At 42.4% G+C, this 22,331-nt stretch overlaps 1 protein-coding gene across 3 annotated transcripts in view; it reads right to left on the bottom strand.

The window, feature by feature from the left end:
- Window positions 1-9,308, bottom strand: part of Zfand6 (zinc finger, AN1-type domain 6) — a 41,188-nt gene extending 31,880 nt beyond the window's left edge. The window contains exon 1 of one of the 3 annotated variants that reach the window (XM_013012125.1): window positions 9,254-9,308. The gene's annotated coding sequence lies outside the window, so the exon portion shown is untranslated. The remainder of the gene's footprint in view (window positions 1-9,253) is intronic. The other 2 variants (XM_013012124.1, XM_013012123.1) reach the window with 2 other exon arrangements.
- Between the last annotated feature and the right edge of the window lie 13,023 nt (window positions 9,309-22,331).

The following is a 22,331-nucleotide window of genomic DNA, read 5'->3' as shown; positions in this document are numbered from 1 at the left end:
GGGCCTGGGCGCTGTCCCTCAGCTCTTCAGCTCAAGGCTAGTGCTCTACCACTTGAGCAACAGCACCACTTCCGGCTTTTTTCTTTTTGCTTATGTGGTTCTGAGGAATCAAATCCAGGGCCTCATGCATGCAAGGCAAGCACTCTACCACTGAGCCATCTTCCCAGACCCTGAAATCTAATTTTTAAATATCCTTCTCCTATTCTATGCATAATGTGTAATAAACATCAGAAAACATGGTTTTCCTTTTCATTGGTCATTTTTTTCCTCAATGCTAAGTAATTCCAAGGCGAAATATAATAAAAATTAAAACACAAATAAACACTCTTACTTTTTATTTCTATAGGAAAAGCTTTAAGATTTCCTAAATATGTACTATTTATATTACCAACATGGTTCAAAAACACCATGAGAAACAGCATCCAATTGCTTCAAATTCACTTGTTCTAAAAATATTGTCTAATGTTAAAATACTTCATGTTATAAAAGATGACTGATTTTATACAAAATAACACATAATCTACTTACACCACACAAATACAAACTAGATATAATAATTTTAAACCTCTTAAATGTCATAGCTACACAGAGCGTCTGGGATGTAAGTTTTGTCTCACATCACACTCACCTGCACTCCACCAACTGCAGGCAGTGCTATGATTGACTGAGATTTTGAGACATTATAAATTTGTTCAAGACCACAGAGCTGGTGAGTGACAGAACTCAGAGCTAAGGCCACACTTATTTGTTCAAAGCCTGGTGCTCTTACAAACCAAGCTAGATCACAGTGGAAGTGAACCACTGTACTGACCTATCAAGCCACATCTGGAATTGGGTATCATATGCAAGTACAATACTGGTAAGTGACCGATATCAAGAACCCACCAAGATACTTATAAATTCAGGAAAGCCATCATCTCTTATAAGAAACAATTATATGGGGCTGGGAATGTGGCTTAGTAGTAGAGTGGTTGCCTAGCATGCATGAAGCCCTGGGTTTGAGTCCTCAGAACCACATAAACAGAAAAAGCTGGAAGTGGTGCTGTGGCTCAAGTGGTAGAGTGCTAGCCCTGAGCAAAAGAAATGCGGAAGGAAGGAAGGAAGGGAGGGAGGGAGGAAGGAAGGAAGGAAGGAAGGAAGGAAGGAAGGAAGGAAGGAAGGAGCGAGCAAGTAACCTAAGAAATAAAAAAACAAGAATACATTTTTTTTTTGCCAGTCCTGGGACTTGAACTCAGGCCCTGGGCACTGTCCCTAAGCCTCTTTTGCTCAAGGCTAGTGCTGTACCACTTAAACCACAACGCCACTTCAGGCTTTTTCGGAATAGTTTATTGGGGATAAAAGTCTCACGGACTTTCTTTTTTTTTTTTGGGTCCGGTCATGGGGCCTGAACTCTGGGCCTGGGCGCTGTCCCTCAGCTCTTCAGCTCAAGGCTAGTGCTCTACCACTTGAGCCACAGTGCCACTTCCGGCTTTTTTCTTTTTGCTTATGTGGTGCTGAGGAATCGAACCCAGGGCCTCAGGCATGCAAGGCAAGCACTCTACCACTGAGCCACCTCCCCAGCCCTTACGGACTTTCTTGTCCAAGCTGGCTTCAAACTGCAATCCTCAGATCTCACTCTCCTGAGCAGCTAGGATTACAGGCGTTGAGCCCTCATAGCCTGGCTAGGAATACATTTTGAATGGCTGTGAAAGAAAAAAGCACAGGAGTTATCTCCTGTAGAACAAGAATACTCAAAACAATGTTAGAGAAATCTCAGGCAACAAACTGTAGTCCCAGTTGAGTCTTCCCCATTGAGGCTCTGCCTCTGAGTACTGAGTTTGTGCATCACACACCTGTTCCTGTTTAAGTACCATCACCATTCTAGCAGAAAGTGGTTGCGGCAACATGACAGGAGGATGTTAGATGACAATTTGGTGAAGACTGTGATAATATACACTGGGTCTCATAGTCACCCTCAAATGACATATTATGAGAGCAAAAATAACTTAAGTGGGCAACCCCAGCAGAGATCAGACAGATTGGACACTGAAACTAAGGAGTACTAGTGAGCGCAGATGTGTGGCCCTGCAACTGCACATCACAGAGGGGTAGACTGTGTACAGAGCCCCCGCTGAGGGGTTAAGGGGGGGTTCTGGAAACAGGACCTGATTCCCCTTCAAAAACAACTGAAGGAACACTCCTGACTCAAGAATGATTAAGACAAGACAAGGAAAGGTAACAGATCATTCTGGGGTGGTTCCTGCCCTAGACAAGCAGATGAGATCTGAGTGTGGGGTGTCTGGGAGCCAGAGAGTTTACACGAGAGTAGGCCCTTGTTCTCAAGACACTGCAGGTGGTGACTATGGGTGGGACTGCCCACGGGATCAGCAAAGCACATGACTGTGTGTGCAAGGGGCCCACAGAGACCACAGGTCAGGAGGGCTCTAGTACGCGGCTTGCTCCACTGTGCAAGCCAAACCACGGGTATGGTGTTTTCTTTCTCAAAAAAAAAACAACAAAAATAAAACAAACCAGGAATTGGTGTTGTGGCTCAAGTGGTAGAGTGCTAGCTAGCCTTGACCTCAGGGATAGTGCCCAAGCCCTGAGTTCAAGCCCCAGGAATGGCAAAAAAAAAAACAAAACCACACACATTTAGGCTGGGAATGTGGCTTAGTGGTAGAGTGCTTGCCTAATATGCATGAAGCCCTAGGTTCTATTCCTCAGTACCAGATACACAGAAAAAGCTGGAAGTGGTAGAGTGCTAGCCTTATGCCAAAGAAGTTCAGAATAGTGCCCAGGCTCTGAGTTCAGTCTGCAAGACTGGCTAAAATATAAAACTTTCAAGTAGAAAACACACTTTAAAAAAAAAAAAACCCTGCTGCTTTTATAATAGGCAATTCATGAATTACCCTGGCCCCACTACTGGATTTGAACTCATGGCTACTTTATTTCATGTTTTACAATGCTGTGTTTCTGCCCATGCAAGCTTGGGAGTAGCTGGGATTACAAGTGTGTACCACCATGCCCAGCCTTTGTGGAATTTTACCTTCATCTGCAACTGTAATTAACAACCCAATCCACTTAAATAAATACATATATATTGGTAACATTTGCCTATACTTCAAACATTCTAGTTTTGTAATATGTTTCTTTTAACACACTGCTCTTAAAAGCTAAGGACAATGGAGGTCTTTTGGCCTTATTTTGGTCAGTTGTGAGGCTTGAACTCTGGGCCTGTGAGCTGTCCCTCAGCTCTTCAGCTCAAGGCTAAAGCTCTACCACTTGAGCCACAGCACTACTTCCAGTTTTTCTGGTGGTTAATTGGAGATAAGAGTTTCATAGACTTCCCTGCCCAGGCTGGCTCTGAACCGCAGTCCTCAGACCTTAGCCTCCTGAGTAGCTAGGATTATAGGCATGAGCCACCAGCACCCAGCTTTGGCTTTAAAATAGACTGGAGGGGGGGGGGGATGGCAGAGGAAGGCAAAGATAAAAAGAAAATTATCTGAACCCTACCAGTTATGTTATCAAAGGGCAAGAAGGAATCACTAGTAAGGGTTGATGGTTTTTTTCTGTTTCTTAATTTAACATTTTTTGGGGGGAACTTTTAGTAAGGTTACAATTCCCTAAATCAGGTTGTAAATACAATGTATCCTGACCAATGTCACCCCTTCCACTGTTCTCCCTATCTTTCTACCTCCCATCTCTTCCCTCAAATTACGAGTTTAATATGTACATTAAATATAAGGATTATATTGGCTCATACTTCACTTCCTCCTTCCTCCCTCCATTCATGCAACTCCCACTACCATCCCCCACAAATATACTAGTAATTTTGAGCAAAGAAAAACCCATGAACACACAGTAATATAACAAGTCAAACTGGAGATGTAGATCAATTAAGGCCAGGCACACTGTGGCTCACACCTGTAATCCTAGCTACTCAAGAAGCTGAGATCTGAAGATCTCAGTTCAAAAAGTCAGCCTGGGAAGGAACGTCTGAGACTCTTACCTCCAATGAATCAGTAAAATGCCAGAAGTAGAAGTGTAGTTCAAATGGTAGAAGAGTACCAGGCAAAAAAGTGTGAGGCCCTGAGTTCAAAGCCTTAGTGGCACCAAAAATTAATGGTGATGATGACAACCAATTAGGTAGCCATTTTAGTGAAATCATGCTGGGCTAGGAAGGTAAAAAAGAAGATGACAGAGTTGGGCACTGGTGGCTCACACCTGTAATCCCAGATACTAAGGAGGCTGAGATCTGAGGATCACAGTTCAAAGCCAGCCTGGGCAGGAAAGTCGATAAGACTCTTATCTCCAATTAACCACCAAAAAAGCCAGAAGTGGAGCTCTGGCTCAAGTGGCAGAGCACTAGCTTTCAGCAAAAAAGCTTGCAGACAGCTCTCAGGCCCTGAGCACACATACACAAAACACAATAGGCCCTGACCCTGAGTTCAAGCCCCAGAATGAGTGCAAGTGTAACAGGCCCTGGCCTGTGTTCAAACCCCAGGACCAACAAAAACAAAAAACAAACTTTGGGGAAGGGGTGTCAGGAGAGACAGGTTCTAGAGATATTAAGCATTCACATATAGCCTGGGATGAAAAAACAAGATGAAACCCAGCTTCTCTTCTGAACTTTAACACACACAGGTCATTAAAAACACAGGACTGCAGATAACCAAGCAAAGTAAGAATGAGAAGACTGTTAAGAATCCTTGGCCCCAGGCTGGGAAGGTGGCTCAGTGGTAGATCACTTGCCTTGCATGCATGAGGCCCTGGGTTCGCTTCCTCAGCACCACATAAGCAAAAAGAAAAAAGCCGGAAGTGGTGCTGTGGCTCAAGTGGTGAAGCGCTAGCTTTGAGGTGAAGAGCTGAGGGACAGCGCCTAGGCCCAGAGTTCAGGCCCCACGACCGGACCAAAAAAAAAAAGAATCCTTGGCCCCATCACCACACTGCAAAAGAACTGAGTTACAGGGACTTGCAATAGCCCATGCACACAGGGAAAAGACCCAGGTAGAGGGGGAAGATGGGGCTGGCCTCCTCTCTACCAAAATGCTGATGACACTAACATCTAATGACATCTCAGTGTGTGTGTGTGTATGTGTGAGTGTGTGTGTGGAGGGGGGAGAAGGGGAGGAGTCCAGTCCCTGAGCTATTCAGAACTAGCTCTCTACCACTTGAGCCACAGCTCCACTGCCAGCTCTTCTGACGCTAACTTGAAGATGAGCGTCTCACGGAGTTTCCTGCCTGGGCTGGCTTCGAACTGTGATCCTTAGATCTCAGCTTCCCAAGTAACTAAGATGACAGACCTGAGCTCCCAGCAACAACCCAACAGGTTTTTGAAAACAAAATTGATTCAAACAGATGCACAAATGTGCCCTTCATAAGTTACCCACAGACATTTACCTACTTTCATAAAGAGGCCATACTGAGAAAAAAAAAAAGCAAAACTTAAATTCACCTAGCAGAACAAAGAGAGCTTATGAATACACTCAGCCACTGTGGTCTTAGGTTCTTCCAAGTTTTAGCAATTTATTACTCATTAAAAATTTTATCATGAGAAGAAAACACACATACATACACACACACACACACACACACACACACACACGTGCACGGCACACTCCCCCTAATGAGCCAACACTGATTGCCTTCCAAATGACTTCTGCCATTTTCTGTCTGCATTTTAAAATAGTAACACACAACTATCATCATTCATGTATTTCCTCAACATTTAGGTCAACTTAAGAGTTCTCAAAACTAATTTTTACTTTTCTTCTGAAAGTCAATCAACTAATAGGAATTCCAGACTTCTGTCTGCCAGAAGCCAGTACGGCAGAGACCCAACAGAGAGCCCATTAAGGACCATCATTCTGGAAGGTTCAGTGCTCCCTGGAGACCAAGAGCAGGTAAACCTTTACCTTGGGTGGCCATTAAATGTAATCAACATCCAAACTCCAAGTGCTTTTACTAAGATTATTACATATAATTATGTCAATCTGTAATGTAGCAGGAAGATTAAATTTTGCTGAAGAAAACAAAGGAGCTGGAGGCACAGCTCAGTGGAGCATGGTTTGTATGGCACTGTACAAGGCCCTGGTGTGAACCCAGTACTGCCACACCTCAAAAAAGTACGTTTTCTCAAACTTCAGACTAATGAAGAGGCTGGGTGTCCCTCTGTTTACTCTCAGAGGTCTGCTAAGCAAAACAAAACAACAAAAATAACAAAAAACAAGCGGGGCACCAATGGCTCATGCCTATAATCCTAGCTACTCAGGAGGCAGAGATCTGAGGATCAAGGTTCAAAGCCAGCCCGGGCAGAAAAGGCTTTTGTGAAACTCTTATCTCCAATAAACCACTAGAAAACCAGAAGTGGTGCTGTGGTTCAAGTGGCAGAGCACTTGCCTTGAGCTGAAGGACAGCTCCCAGGCCCAGAGTTCAAGCAGACCAACAAAAACACAGAATGGTAGGAGTACCTGTGTTACAAATATGGGTAAATTTTTCTCTTCTAATCCAGATGTTCAAATAATAAAGTAAAATAAACCTGCTTGCTGCTAAGTGGCTCATGCCTGTCATTCTAGTTATTCAAGAGATTGAGATTTGAGGATCACCATTCAAAGCCAAACGGGACAGGAAAGTCCGTGAGACTCTTGTCTTCAATGAACTACCAAAAAGCTAGAAGTAGAACTGTGGCTCACGCAGTGGAGCACCAGCTTTGAGCTTGAAAAAGCTAAGGGACTGTGCCCTGGCCCTAAGTTCAAGGCCCTGTATACACACACTGCCCTGGCCCTAAGTTCAAGGCCCTAGTACACACACGTGTACACACACACACTGCCCTGGCCCTAAGTTCAAGGCCCTAGTACACACACACATACACCCTTCAAGGCCCTAGTACACACACACACACACACACACACACACACACACCCTTCCCTACACACACACACACACACACACACACACACACACCCTTCCCTAGTACACACACACACCCTTCAAGGCCCTAGTACACACACACACACACACACACACACACCCTTCCCCTGGAAACAAACACCACAAAACCTCTCAGAGTAGAGAAACTAAGTTATTACTAAATCAAAATTCAAGTCACCAGGACTTAGGTTAAGTGATGCAGACTCTAAAATGAATATAACTATTTCTTATTCTGGCTTAGTCTGTGGCTACATGTATTCAATTTATTACCCTGAATTTTGCTTTAAATCAACTTTTTCAATGTGTTCTGCTGCAACACCTAGCATGGCCTGGTTGCAGCAGCCCTTGCAGGACAAAGACTACATACACTTCAAGACCAGCCACAGCATCCACACCACACACGCCTAGCCTGCTTGTTATCTTTCTACTTCTAACTGAAAGCCTACACACAGTGGAAACATGCTGATACACCATTTCTCAACCTACAATTACACATACAAATCTTCTGTTTCTCAGGTATATATTGTTTAGAAACCCAGTCTAGAAGTATGCATAACAAGGGCTATGTGTACATGCTGAGACAGGTGCAGGACTCTCATTCACTTTCTAGCAATGTTCTGTCCACATTATGTTTTCTCAGACATATTCCTTCGGCTGCCTGTGTGTGTGGCGGGACAGCACATGGTGAAGAGTGGTGTGGGCCACACAAAGTAAGCTATGGTGAACTTTTGGGAGCGGCCTGCCGGCAGCAATAGACAAAATAACCAAATACCAAGTATATGCAATGATTCACTCAAGTGGACAAAAGCCTTCCTAGTTTCCTTCAGCTAATTTTAGTATCCAGAAAATGGACTTAGAGCCATCTCCATCTTGCTAATGGCGTTTAAAACAGGCTATTTGTTTAAGAAACACTGATAACTCTGCTCCAGAGGCACAGCACAACAGGAAATAGAGCGACTATTAAAGAGAATTTTGCACTACATTGCTGGTGGCAATGGAAATTGATGCGATCTTTTTGCAAAGCTATACCAAGTTATTCATTTCCTCGGATCTCTATTTACAAAAGAAAGAAACCTGTTTGAAAAAGGAAAATACTTGAAAGAACTATTTAGCAGTATGTCCAATGAACTATGATCAAAGTCATGAAAACTTAGGAATCTTAGAGAACAAAGGAAAGATTAAGTTCATTATAGTCCTCATCAACTTAAGACAAAGGTATGGCTACAAGAATCTAAACCAAACTAAAACAAGACATATTACAACGTGGGATATATATGTAAAACCGCCCTTATTCACAATTATGGAAAAATGTAAAACTATGGAGGAAAGATAGAAAAAAGGAGAACGCCACACAATGATACTTGCAGGTATGTGATTCTTAGATTTTATAAAAACAGAATTGTTTAAGTAACTGCTAGAGCAGAAAAGCATTAATTTAAAGACCTTTCCCATAAATTGGAACAAGCAGCAAAGCAAATCCAAGCACACTGGCTAAAATACCTAGCAGGCATTTGTATCTATTCTTGAAATGAACTTTTACATCCTTAACTTCCACGAGACTCAGGGCGGTAACGTAAAGCAAACAGTCTCCAAAGAAAACTTAACAGTACTGAAACCACAAAATTATTTCTTAGTAAGAAATGTTCCTAGATTAATACACTTTTTTCCAGGTTTTGGTAGTCCATCTATAGCTTCTAAAACTACAAATACATACATTTCCTGTTTCAAAAGAATGTTAATTACTTATCTCTTCCACTGAAAGAAAGAAAAGTTTTTTGGGAAAAAAAGTTTTACTTTCTTCATACAATATAAATCAATGACCCTCTCTTTTAGCTTAAAAAAAGGATAAAATTATAAGCGTATTAAAATGTTAATATACTGCTGAATTGAAAATACACTCGTTGTTAAAAAGAGGAATGTAATAAAAGGGGTTTAAAAATGTAAGCAAATTGGCATTTCAATTCTTTAAAAAGGAGAAAATTAAACCTCCAACCCTGACTGCTCTTTTAGCAACGTATCACCTTAGAGACTTGACACACACCCTCTCCTCCAGGTGACCCTTCCAAACACTGACAAATGACTGCTTCCATGTCCAGCCCAAGAGAAAGCCAAAGTCTAAACTAGAAATACTGATCAAAGAAAAGTCAAGTTTGAGTCTCTCAACACCTATTTCCTGTCTAAACAAGCCCTTTTGTTCTGCTTGCCTGCTTAATTTTAATGTCCAGTTTACCACAGAAAACAGAAACAATAACAAACCTAGTATACAAAGAAGCATAAAGGAGCAAAAGCAAAAAAATAAATAAATAAATACAGGATCATTAGAAGATTAGAACAAAAATCCTACCAATAAAACCTCCACAATTTTCTGTCTGCTTCACCTCAGATTAACTTCACTTGGGGCTGGACTCCAAAGCAACCAAACCTGATTACCAAGCCCCACCTTCTCCGATTCTAGTGGCCCGCAAGGAGAATCTCCTCCCTGTGAGTGAAACTGATAATGGTGATTGGATACGGCTAATATCCATTATTTTAAAGAACTTTTCCTTGCTAGCAGGTTAGGTTAAACGCACTAAAACCCCCTGGATAAGCAGGTTTCTTAAAGAAACAGTAGAGAACGCTTCCGTTTTCCCATCATATACTATTTGCTTTCTCTTTTGTCTAGGTGAAAAATAAACTAAGTAACGTCAATGGAAGCAAGCCGCTTTCACATGAAGTTTAGTGACAGAAACTTTAAAAATGCATGCTTTTTAACATGAGCCATTTGATATTTTCACAGGTCCATGAAGTTAAGCTTTAAAAACAAAGATTCCTAATCTGGAGTTCAGTTTGTCTGAATTTTAAAGCAACTACAAAAAAATTACTAAATTTTTCTAAGAACTAAAGAAAGGACAGTCTTAAAGTTAAAACATGCAGCAACTAAAATTTCAAGTCCAAAATATTCATTTCCAAACTCCTTATCAAATCCTCAGTAGTCTTGATATATTTTCAGTATCACAACAAAGTAAAATTTTCAGTGACATCAGAGACTGGTATTTCCACTGAAAACTGAGGAGAAAATTAAACAGAAATACCAGTTCTGGATTAGCCATGAGCAGCTCTGACTGTGTGCTCTGCTGCAGTTAATGCTCATCTAGTAGTAGCTGAGTCTGAAAAGGAAGACAGTTTGTTCTAATGGTACTGCTTAAGTAAAAAGTTATTTATTTACTTGTTTTATTTTGCAGTGGGGGGGGGAGGGGGGGACTGAACTCAGGACATCACATGTATGTGAACACTCCCAGCTCTAGGTAGAAGTTTACAATGGTTTGCCTCGGCTCCTCCTCCTCCCCTCTTAAAAGAGGAAAGAGCCAGGTTCGATGTGATGTGTCACACTGATAATCCCAGTTATTGGAGATGCTGAGATCAAGAATTGAGATTTGAGGCCAGCAGGGCGAAAAGTTCACAAGTCCTTCAAGACCCCAATTGAACAGAAAAATCTGGGCATGGTGGTATATGCCTGCCACCCCAGCTACCATGGGAAGCACAAGAGGGGTCCACTAATGGCCTGTAACCCTAGCTACTCAAGAGGCTGAGATCTGAGGATCATGGTTCAAAGCCAGACCAAGCAGGAAAATCTGTGAGACTCTTATTTCCAATTAACCATCAAAAAGTTGGAAATGAAGGTGTGGCTCAGTGTAGTTAGTGTGCTAGCCTTGGGGGGGGGGAGAGAATACTTTGGGGACAGCACTCAGAAACAGCACCAAAAAAATAAAACATTTTTTTAAACCTGCTTATGTTTTAGAAACTTGACCAAACATTGTGCTAACATTAATCATTATCTGACTAATTCGACAGCATCTGGTATTTAGGTGAAACGTAATTTCTACTTTTACCAAAAACTGGTAACTGTTATTCATACAAATAAAATACAAATAAAGGCAAATTTGAATGAGTTCTGTTTTTAATAAGTTTTATGTATCATGGAATTCTTAATTAAATGTAGTTTTCCAAGTTCAAATTTTTCCCATTTTTTCCCCCTCAGGGAATATTTAACTATTAGAACACAAGGCCAACAAAATTACTTTGAACACAGAAAAAGACATTTTTGTGACAGAATGGACATTCATCTCATGGCAGCTAGATGTGAATGTGGAGAAAGACCCTGCTGAAGTACACACAAGTCATGGTGGTGTCGATTAAGTGGACACACAGAAAGCGCCAATCCAGAGGCCTCACCCAGGATCTTTTGCAGGACTTACTCTCTGAATGTGTAGCACTTTGGGAGTTAAGTTGGGGTTCTTTTCACAGCATGACCCTCTTGCAAAGCAACACTGGAAGGGGAAGAGGTACAGGGGCAATCACCAGAAAGAACAGCGGAGGGAAATATGGTAAATGGCCAAAAAATTTTAAAGGTTAAAGGACAAGGGCTGGAAAATATTTTAAAGTTTGACAACCACAGCATTAGAAGACAGTTATAAGACCCAACCACAGCATTAGAAGACAGTTGTAAGACCCAAATAAACATCTGCTCTGAGGTCAATTTTTTACTTCAAAATTAATTATTTGCATGATCCTCCCTGTAATCAGACAGTATCATAATAATAAGACAAATCTACACCCCAGAGAAAAGAAGGAAGATGTGACTATGGATTACAAATAGTCTAAAGATCACAGGATTTAAAGTTAGGCAGTATAGAGCTGGGAAGTTGGCTCAGTGGTAGAGTGCTTGCCTTGCATACATGAGGCCCTGGGTTCGATTCCTCAGCACCACATAAGCAAAAAAAGCCAGAAGTGATGCTGTGGCTCAAGTGGTAGAGGGCTAGCTTTGAGCTGAAGAGCTCAGGGTCAGTCCCCAGGACCAGAGTTCAGGCCCCACCACTGACCAAAAAAAAAAGGTAGTACACAGATTAAAACTAAGGGTGTTTTATTACAGCTCTAAACCAGAAGAAAGTGGTAAGAGTAGAAGTGATACCCAAGCTTTTACAATCTAGTTTATATGAGAACAAGAACAAAAAGCCTGCACAGAAACTTCTAGACTCCCTGAGATTATATGAGAATATCATTTTCTGAAGATGTTTATTCTTTGTGGGAGTCTAGACATATCAGTTAAATGTAACTCATACATCACTGGACAACTTAGTGCCACTTTATTTCTTTAATTTTATTATTATTATTATTAAGGTAATGTACAGAGTCAGGTAATGAGTACATTTCTTTGTTGGACAATGTCCCCCCTTCCTTCACTTTCTGCCAGGCCACTTTATATTTTACTAAAAAGATCCTATACGTACAGCTGTGTGCAGTGTCTCAAACCTGTAATCCTAGCTACTTGGGAGGTACAAATAGGGACTGAAGTTGAACAGCTAGAGAATAAAAAGTTCTAAGTCCCATCTCAACCAAAGGCTGGGTAGAAGGGTACACACCTATAATCCCAGCTATGGGGAAGTACAATCAAGGGGATACAGGGGCATGTGCCTGTCATTCACAGGGACCTGGTGAAGCACAAGCAGGAAGACCACAGCCCAGGTGGCCAAGGAATAAATTGAGATCTTACTTCAAAATTAACACACACAGGGCTGGGAATGTGGCTCAGTGGTAGAGTGTTTACCTAGCATGCATGAGGCCCTGGGTTCAATTCCTGGGTGTCACATAATTAAAATATGATTTTTAAAATAACCACCAATGCAGCTAGGCTTCATGCCTGTAATACTACACCTACTCAGGAAGCTAAGATCTGTTTGAGGATCGCAGTTTGAAGCCAGCCCAGCAGGAAAGTCAGTGAGACTCTCTTCTTCACTTAACCACCAAAGTCAGAAGTAGAGTTATGAATCAAGAAGTAGAGCACCAGCCTTGAGCACAAAAGCTCAGGGACAGCACCCAGACCCTGAGTTCAAACCCCAGCACTAACAAACACACAAACACACACACACATACATACATACATACACACACACAAACACACACACAAGCGATAGGGCCTAGAGATGCACCTCACGTGGTAGAGTGCCAAGCAGGCCATGAATTCAATCCCCACTACCACAAATAATAATGATAATAACAGTAAGTCCTATACAAAGAATACATACACAACACCTCAACTACTAGGAATAACTTTTGGTGGAATACATAGAGAAAGGGGAAAAGGGCTCAGAACAGCTTCAGATACCTATCCTGGGCTTATTCCTCAGACACACCTGATGCTGAGAGCAGCAGGTGATGAGAGAGGACCTCACATGAGGTCAGCAAGACCTGATGGAGCGCCACCATGGTGGGATCAGCAAGAATGAAGTCTGGTGGTGCACCCAAGCAGGGACCAGGGGCTGACAACAGCCTGGGCCAAGAATAAATGAAATCCTACCTCTTTGGGCCTTGTGGTGAGTACCTGTGATCCCAACTATTCAGGAAAGGAAGACTCTTGGGGCTGGGAAGGTGGCTCAGTGGTAGAGTGTTTGCCTTGCATGCCTGAGGCCCTGGGTTCGATTCCTCAGCACCACATAAGCGAAAAGAAAAAAGCCGGAAGTAGCGCTGTGGCTCAAGTGGTAGAGCACTAGCCTTGAGCTGAAGAGCTGAGGGACAGCGCCCAGGCCCAGAGTTCAGGCCCCACGACCGGACCCCCCCCCCAAAAAAAAAACAAACAAAGGAAAGGAAGACTCTTGAAGGATCATAGTCTAGGGCAGGCACCAGGCAAAAACTGAGACTTTACCTGGAAAATAACTAAAGCTAGAGGCATGGGTCAAATAGCTATCTAAAGGTCCTAAGTTCAAATCCTTCAAAAGATAGATGGATGGAAGGAAGGAAGATAAATGGAGTGATAGCTCCAGCTGTGAGGAAGAAACCCAAGCCACAACTCAGGTTGTGGCCTGTGTTCAGAGTTCAAGCCCTGGTACTGACACACACTAACACACAACTCAAACAACATTTCCAAGCAAATGAACATTATTGCCTACAAAAATAAAGTATGTAGTTGAGCTAAGTGCCAGTGGTTCACATCTGTCAGCTTAGCTATTCAGGAGGCTGAGATCGGAGGGTAGTAGTTCAAAAACCCAACCCAGACTTTCAGGAAAGTCTGTGAGACTCTTACCTCCATTAACTACCCAAAAAGCCAGAAGTGGAGCTGTGGCTCAAGTAGTAGAACACTAGCCTTGAGCAAAAAAGCTTAGGGACAGCACCTAGAAATTGATTTTAAGACCCAAGACCAACACACACAAAAAAGTAAAAGTATGTATTTGAGTTTGTAACTTTTGGCGTGTCCCTTCTAATTGGTTATCAGAAAAAACCCAGAAGGTGTAGATGGGGAGTGGAGGAGGGCAGTGATGGCCCACTCAGCAAAACATGAATGCAGAGCAATCATTAAGGCCACATACAGATAAGAAAACCGAAGGCTGGGAAAGGGAGAGAGAGCCCTGTGTAAGACACAGAAAGTTGCTTTGTTATAGGTCCAGAAGGATGAACAAAGTCGCCAATAAAGAAAATCACAAAGAAACAGAGACCAGGACATCAAAGGGAAAAGCACTCATAGCCCTCACGCGTCGTTAAGGCTTAACACTAACACTGATACCCAGTAAAACTGCTAGAGACAGAAAATAAACAGATCTGCAGGCTTTTATATCCTTCGCTCCCTAACTACTTAGAACTGAAAAAAATAAAAAATTAAAAGACAAAAGATTTTCTATGTACTTTCTTGAGACTTAAAAACCAAACGATGAAAAGAGGTGAATAGTTTTTTATCAATTAAAAATAATACTCAGCTGGGTGCTGGTGGATCATACCTGTAATCCTAGCTACTCAGGAGGCTAAAATCTGAGGATCTGACTTTAAAGCCAGCCCAGGCAGGAAAGTCCCTAAGACTCTTTATCTCCAATTAACCACCCAAAAAGGATGGAAGGGGAACTTTGGCTTAAGCATTAGAGCCTTGAGCACAGCGTCAGAGCCTAGGCCCTGGGTTCAAGCCCCAGGACTGGCACAAAAACAATATTAAACACCTATTATGTCTTGAGCATTGTTATTACTACCTGTCATGAATGTCCATGTCAACAAAATAAACACAAAGTCTCTACCTTTGTAGAAGCTTCTGCTCAGCCAGATGCCAGTGGCTCATGCTTATAATCCTAGCTACTCAAAAGGCTAGATGAGGACCCTGGTTTGAAGCAAGTTAGGCCAGGAAAATCCAAGAGACTCTTATCTCCAATTAACCACCAAAAATCCAGTGTCAAGTGGTAGAACTCTAGCCTTCAGTGAAAGGGCCAAACAAGAGTGCAAAGCCCTCAGTTTAAGACTGAGTACTGGCACACATCACTCTCTCCCTCACACACACACACCTCTGAAATAGCACTGTCCAAATAAAACCCGATCTGGAACTACACTGATTTTCGATTTTCTGCTTAGTCACATTAATTATACATTTTATTTAATTCAACGTGCAAAATCTCTCATTACTTCAATATGTACCCATCTTTAAAAAATCAAGATAATCTCATTGTTTTGGACTGAAAATTAAGTACACATGGGATACTATGTATGACCAGCCACATTTCTACTGTCAGATCTGGCTATTTTCTTTTCATTTAAATAAATCACTATAGCCATCAGCAACATGATTGCAAATTGGGATTCATATTTATTGCTGAAGAAGGTGTCCTATCTCTCTAGTCCAGTGCAATCACTGACAGCCATACATGGCTTCTGACAAAACTAATCCAACTGAGGAATAGAATTTGTGTGTATGAGTCCTGAAGCTTGAACTCAAGGCCCAGATGTGGTCCCAGAGCTTCTTTGCTCAAGGCTGGCACTGTACCACTGGAGTCACACCTCCATTTTTGGCTTCTCGGTATTTAACTGAAGATAAGCATCTCAGTGGTTTTCCTACCCAGGCTAGCTATGAACCACAATCCTTAGATCTCGGCCTCCAAAGTAGCTAGGATTACAGGTTTGAGCCACCAGCACCCAGCAGGAAGAGAATTTTTAATATTTCATTGAAAAGCCATTGAGGTTGGGAGATGGCAGACTGGAAAACACAGCTCTGACGGAAGAAATAAGCAATGAAACAAATCACACACACTTAATGAATTGCAACTATTACACATTTTTACAAATGAAATAGCCAATACAATCTCACAGAACCAATAGGACCTAGTTTTTCATCATAAAGATTCAAAAGAATCACAAGTTAAAAGAACAACATGTAGAAAAAAACAAAAACTGAAAATTTGTAATGAGGAAATACCAAGGGGCAAAGTTACCTGAAGAAGTCTGACTAGATCATAAAATCTAAGCAAACCACACGGGTGTAGAAGAGAGAAAGAAGCTGGACGCTGGTGGCTCACGCCTGTAATCCTAGCTACTCAGGAGGCTGAGATCTGAGGATCGTGGTTCAAAGCCAGCCCGGGCAGGAGAAACCGTGAGACTCCTATCTCCAATAAACCACCAGAAAACGGGAAGTGGCACTGTAGCTCAAGTGGTAGAGCGCTGGCCTTGAGCTGAAGGACAGCGCCCAGGCCCACAGTTCACGCCCCACGGCCTACCAAAAAAAAAAAAAGAGAGAGAGAAACAGCCCTATCACTTGGAGATAATTAAAGTTAAAAGGTAATTGTATTATTTTTATTTTTTTGTGCCTTACTGAGGTTTGAACCCAGAGCCTGGGCACTGTCCCTGAGCTCTTTTGCTCAATGCTAGCGCTCTACCACTTGAGCCAGAGCTCCACTTCCAGCTTTTTGATGATTAACTGGTGATAAGAGTCACTCAAATTTATCTTCCTAGGATCCTTAGATCTCAGCTTCCTGAGTAGTTAGGATTACAGGTGTGGGCAACTGGCTCACTGCCCTCTAGTTTTACTTCGGGGGAATGGCCCAGGCAGGAAAGTCCATGAGATTCCCATCTCCAATGAACCAGAAAACTGGAAGTGGAAACTTAGAAAAAATTATATTAAGTGAAGTAAGCCAGGCCCAAAGAAATATAGGTCTCATGGTTTCTCCTATTTGCAATAACTAGTATATGTCTGAGATAAACAGAAACTGTCAGACAAGTTGATGTTAGGCAAAATGAACCCCAAGATAAGGGTTCAATTTTTTTTTCTTATTTGCAATTGTTTCCAACATATTTATAAGGTGATTTCTTTGTTGCTTTGTATGTACCTCCCCCAGGGTATAAGCCCTGCTTTCACTGTATTTAATGTTGATATAATTTGTGGAGGGGAAGGGAAAAAACAAACTGTTTAAATAGGGATACAGGTGGACCCATTACAACAATGAGATGTACAAAGACGTTATGTCAAAAAACGAACTTTACAACTTTGGCAGGGTAGGGGAAGGGAGGGTGGGGGGGTTGGGGTGGTAGGGGGTATGGGGGTGTGGGTGGAAAGGGGAAGGGATGGGAAGGGGAAACAAAGGAGGAGGCAACAATGCTTGGTAAGAAATGTACTCACTATCTTGCCCATATAACTCCTCTGTATGGTATTTTCACAATAATAAAAAAAAGAAAAAGGAAAAAAAAAAAACCTGGAAGTGGCGCTGTGGCTCAAAGAGGTAGTGTTAGGCCTTGAGCAAATAAATGAACTCAAGGATGGCTCCTGAGCCCAGAGGAGGAGTTCAATACTCAGGATAGGCAGGGGGGAAAAAAAAAAGTGACATCAACAGAAATGTGACTGAGTGCTCCAGGAAAAGGCACAAACTTAAGGGCATAAGCTTAGCTTGTTCATGGATGTCAAGAAGGCTTGACAGGCAAAACACAAGGGCAGGACAGATCCTGAGATACAAGCAGGCCCCAGTCACTTGTCCATACACATCTGAAACATGGCTAATCACTGACAAATTACATTCCAGATGTTAAAGCCAATCTGTAAAAAAGAAAAATGCCCCAGTAATGATTTGTTTTGTTACTACATGTTGAAAACACTGTTTTCAGTGCTTTGGGGAGATTTTATTTATCTATTTCACCTGTTTTTCTTTGTAATGTGGCCATGAGAAAAAAAAAAACTACTTTGTTTTACTTCTATTGACAACACTGGTCTACAGTACACAAATCCCAGTAAAAAGTCTGAATTTTATTTTGTATACTGAAGAGGCGCTTAAGTATTTTGAGCTTTGGAGCATCATAATCTAGTATATACATTTAAATGGTGGTTCTTCATTGAGCAGGGAACTGCAGGGAACAAGAACTAAGACTATGATTCCAATTAGTTGAGCATTTGGAACTGGAATTACATCAAACAAAGGTGCTAGGTAGCCCCAGGCACTCATGCCTGAATCCTAGCTATTCAAGAGGCTGAGATCTGAGGATCAGGGTTCAAAGCCAGCCAGAGCAACAAAGAACAAAAAATGAAAAACTGGGAGTGGATCTGTGGCTCAAGTGGTAGAGCACTAGCCTTGAACACAAAAGCTCAGGGAAAGCTCCCAGGCCCTGAGTTCAAGCCCCAGGATCAGCTTCCCCCCAAAAAAATATATAAATAAAAGGGGGAAAAAAGGTGCCAACAGACACTTCTGAGATGAATTTGAAGGTAGAGCCAGGATAAGGTTGCTTAAAATTAACTACTAATATAGTTAACAATATGAAAAACAAAAACAAAACAGCAAAGTTGGGCATCAGTAGCTCACACCTAGAATTCTAGCTGCTCAGAAGGATTGAGGATTGAGATTCAAGGCCAATCTGGGCAGAAAAATAAAAATTAAGACTCACCTCCACTTAACTAGGAGAAAAAAGCTGGTGGTGTAAAAGTACCAGAGTGCCAGCTGTGTGAGTAAGTACAGAGCAACAAGTTCAAGCCCAAGTATCAGCACAAAAAAGAACAAAGACACAGAAGACCAAAGACATACCAGACAACATGTTAACAGTGGATCTCTATGCTGGCATTAAAAGTAAGGTTTGAGTTACAATCCATTCCAAAACTGAAACACTCCCCTCCTACACACACATGCATACCACACATGCGAGCCCACACACATAGCCACTGCCTTTTTAATCCATTACAAATTTTTGTTGTTGTTCATGGGGCTTGAAAACTCAGCCTGGGCACTGTCCTTGAGCTCTTCAGCTCAAGGCAAGTGCTCTACCACTTGGGCCACAGCACCACTTTTTATTTTCTGGTAGTTAATTGGAGATAAGAGTCTGATGGACTTTCCTGCCTAAGCTGGCTTTCAATCAGCCTCCTGAGTACCTAGGATTACAGGCCTGAGCCATTGGTGCCAGGCTGCAATTACAAAACTTTTAAAAAGCAAAATACCTTTTAAAAAGCAAAAAACAAAACACCCTGTTGTTTATCTGCAAGATGGGTGTTAAAAATATTCTATTCTCAAGCCAGGCAGTAGCTACTAGGAGGCTAAAAATCTAAGGATTCCAGTTCAAGCCAGCCCAGGCAGGAAGGTCCATCAGACTCTTATCTCCAATTAACTACCAAAAAAAAAAAAGCTGGAAATGGAATTGAGACTCAAATGGTAGAGCACCAACCTTGAGCAGAAAAGCTCAGGGACAGTGCCCAGGCCCTGAGTTCAGGTCCCAAGACCCATGTGTATGTGCTCACATGAGCGCATGTATGTACACACACACACACACACACACACATTTCTATTCTCACGCCTGCAAAGAAACAACTTAAAGCTATTCACTACTGTCATGTTATTTGCATACACAGTGTCTTCAGAAAATTAAAGAAATACCGTTCCCTTGTTTCTGTGGAAGCACTGGGGCAGTTTCAAATCTAAATACTTATTGATGTGTGGTTCCTGAAATACCTATCACACATCTTTCTCTCCAAAGCATACATGGCATAATTGTACAATGTCGCTCTAGTCCTAATATTGCTGCCAGCTGCTGCCCAGGACAGAGCTGGTACAAACCTGAGAACACACACATTTCACTTGCAGCAAAACACTAAGACAAAGAAGTTTGTCCAGTATTTTGCCAGACTGAGAGGAAGGGAGGGCCAAAGAAAGGCTGATTGACAGCTTAGGAAAAGAGGGGGGAGAGAGAGGGGGAGAGAGAGGGGGAGAGAGAGAGGGAGTGTATTTTTCCCCCCACTCCTGGGGCTTGAACTCAGGGTCTGGGCACTGTCCTTGAGTTTTTGTTTTTTGTTTTTTTTTGCTCAAGGCTAGCACACTTGAACCACAGCACCACTGCCAGGTTTTTCTGTGTATGTGGTACTGAGGAATCGAACTCAGAGCTTCCTGCATGCTAGGCAAGCACTAAGACACATTCCCAGCCCTCTAGCTAAATTTTTTGCATTAAGAAGGAATATAAAGTTCTACAATGGAATCTAAAGAAAGAGACTTATCAGGTAAAAATAATAGGAAACTTTGGTTTTTTACACAAATATTGAAAAACTAAACCAATCACCAGGGCCTTGAATCTTCCACCTAAACAATATGGAGAAACTGTGGTAGTGCCAGTACTGGGTCTTGAACTTGAGATGTCCCATTCTCATTTAGCTTTTTCACTCAAGGCGGGCACTCTACCACCCAAGCCACACCTCCACTTCTGGCTTTTTGTTAAAGAGTTTTACAGGCTTTTTGTGCCTGGGGTGGCCTCAAACCATGATCTGTAACTCATCAGTAGCTAGGATTAAAGGATATGCCACCAGTGCCCAGCAATACAGGGAATGTTAAGGTCTCTAATTTATTCCTATATACGTTAATCTATTTGACTCCCAACTATCTAAAAGCATTTCACACAATCTACATTAAGTAGAGAAACACTTGTGCCACAAAAGCTGGCAACAAGAAAATTTCATCAAGCACACCTGTTAAAAGCAAAACATACGGGGCTGGGAATGTGGCTTAGTGGTAGAGAGCTCGCCTGGCATGCACAAAGCAGTGAGTTCGATTCCTCAGTACCACAAAAACAAAAAAGCCGGAAGTGGCACTGTGGCTCAAGTGATAGCGTGTTAGCCTTGAGCAAAAAGAAGCTCAGGGACAGTGCTCAGGCCCAGAGTCCAAGCCCCAGGACTGGGGGGGGGGGACTAGCAAAATGCCTAGGAGAAAAGATTAGCACCAGATCACAGCCTAAAGCGATGAGGTACAATCACACACTTTTTCTAAAACTCAAAAGGAAACTAAAGGGACTATACTGTTTATATACAAGTAAGTTAAAAACAACAACACCTTATTTTGAAAAAGACAAGAGAGTAACACCAAATCCACTAATGCAAAATGTTTACCTCAGAGCCAGGAACCCATGACTCACTCCTGTAATCCTAACTACTCAGGAAGCCGAGACGTGAGGACAGAGATTCAAAGCCAGCCCAGACAAGAAAAGGTCAGAAGATTCTTATCTCCAAGTAACTAGCTAAAAGCCCTAAGTGGAGGTGAGGTGTGGTGTGGCTCCAGTGCTAGAGTTTCAACTATGAGTGAAAATGGTAAGGGACAGTGCACAGCCCTGAGTTCAAGGCCCAGTACCAGCACACCCCCCCACACACACATTAACAAACCATAACCGGTGGGGTGGCTCATACCTGCAATCCTAGCTACTCAGGAGGCTGAGATTTTAGGACTGCTGTTCAAAAGCCAGCCTGGGCAGTAAAGTCCATGAGACTCTTATCTCCAATAAACCACTCAGAAAACTGGAAGTGGTGTTGTGGCTCAGTGGTAGAGCACTAGCCTTGAGCTGAAGAGCTGAGGGACGGGGTTCAAGCCCCAAGACCGACAAAACAAAAAACAACAAAACAACAACAAAAACCTCAGCAGTAAAGGTAAACAGGAATCCTGGCCAGGTAAGAAGCAGATTCACATTTTGTTTTGCTCCATCTCCTGGTTCAAGGGGAGGAGTCGTAAATTTTTATTGCTTAATCTTTTCATCTTACATCACTGCTGTGTATTCTGTTGTGGTATTAAGTACACTTTCAGGCCTTAAAAAACACTTTATTGAGGTGCAGGTGACAAAACCAATTGGCACAGACTTAAAAGTGTAAAAGGGGATAGTGTAACAATGCTTGAACAGAAAAATTATCCCTACAATAAAGATAATATATCCATCCACTCTTTAAGTCTTCCCCCTGTATATCTGTGATCCCTTACTCCTAAATATATATTCTTAAAACGTAAAAAATAAAGACTTGGGCCTGTTTCGAAATTTTACACACGCTCACTTCACAAAACACCTTCTCTTAAACCCACGTACTCCAACAAGTGCACGGCAAGTGCTGACACAACTACTAAGCTAAGCTGAAAACTTTGTTATTCGACAGTAAAAACAAAACAAAAACAAATGCTGTTTTGAAAGAGGAATTGAGCCGGGGGTTCGGGTGCGGGCCCCGATCCCCAACCCGCACCCTAACTTTTTAAACACTTGTACCACTGCGAAATGTTCAAATACAAGTCACGGCCCCCGGCCCCGCGTGGCCCCGGGAGGCCGGGATAAACCCCCGAGCGGCCCGTGGCCCGCCCCGTCCACTCCGGAACCGCGCTCGGGGTGCGGGGGTGTCGGGGTCAGGCCGGGTGGGGCGCAAACGCGGACGCCGCGAA

Source organism: Dipodomys ordii, unplaced genomic scaffold (assembly GCF_000151885.1).
Source record: "Dipodomys ordii isolate 6190 unplaced genomic scaffold, Dord_2.0 Scaffold15, whole genome shotgun sequence".
Classification (NCBI taxonomy): Eukaryota; Metazoa; Chordata; class Mammalia; order Rodentia; family Heteromyidae; genus Dipodomys; species Dipodomys ordii.
This window is presented reverse-complemented; position numbering and strand designations above follow the sequence as displayed.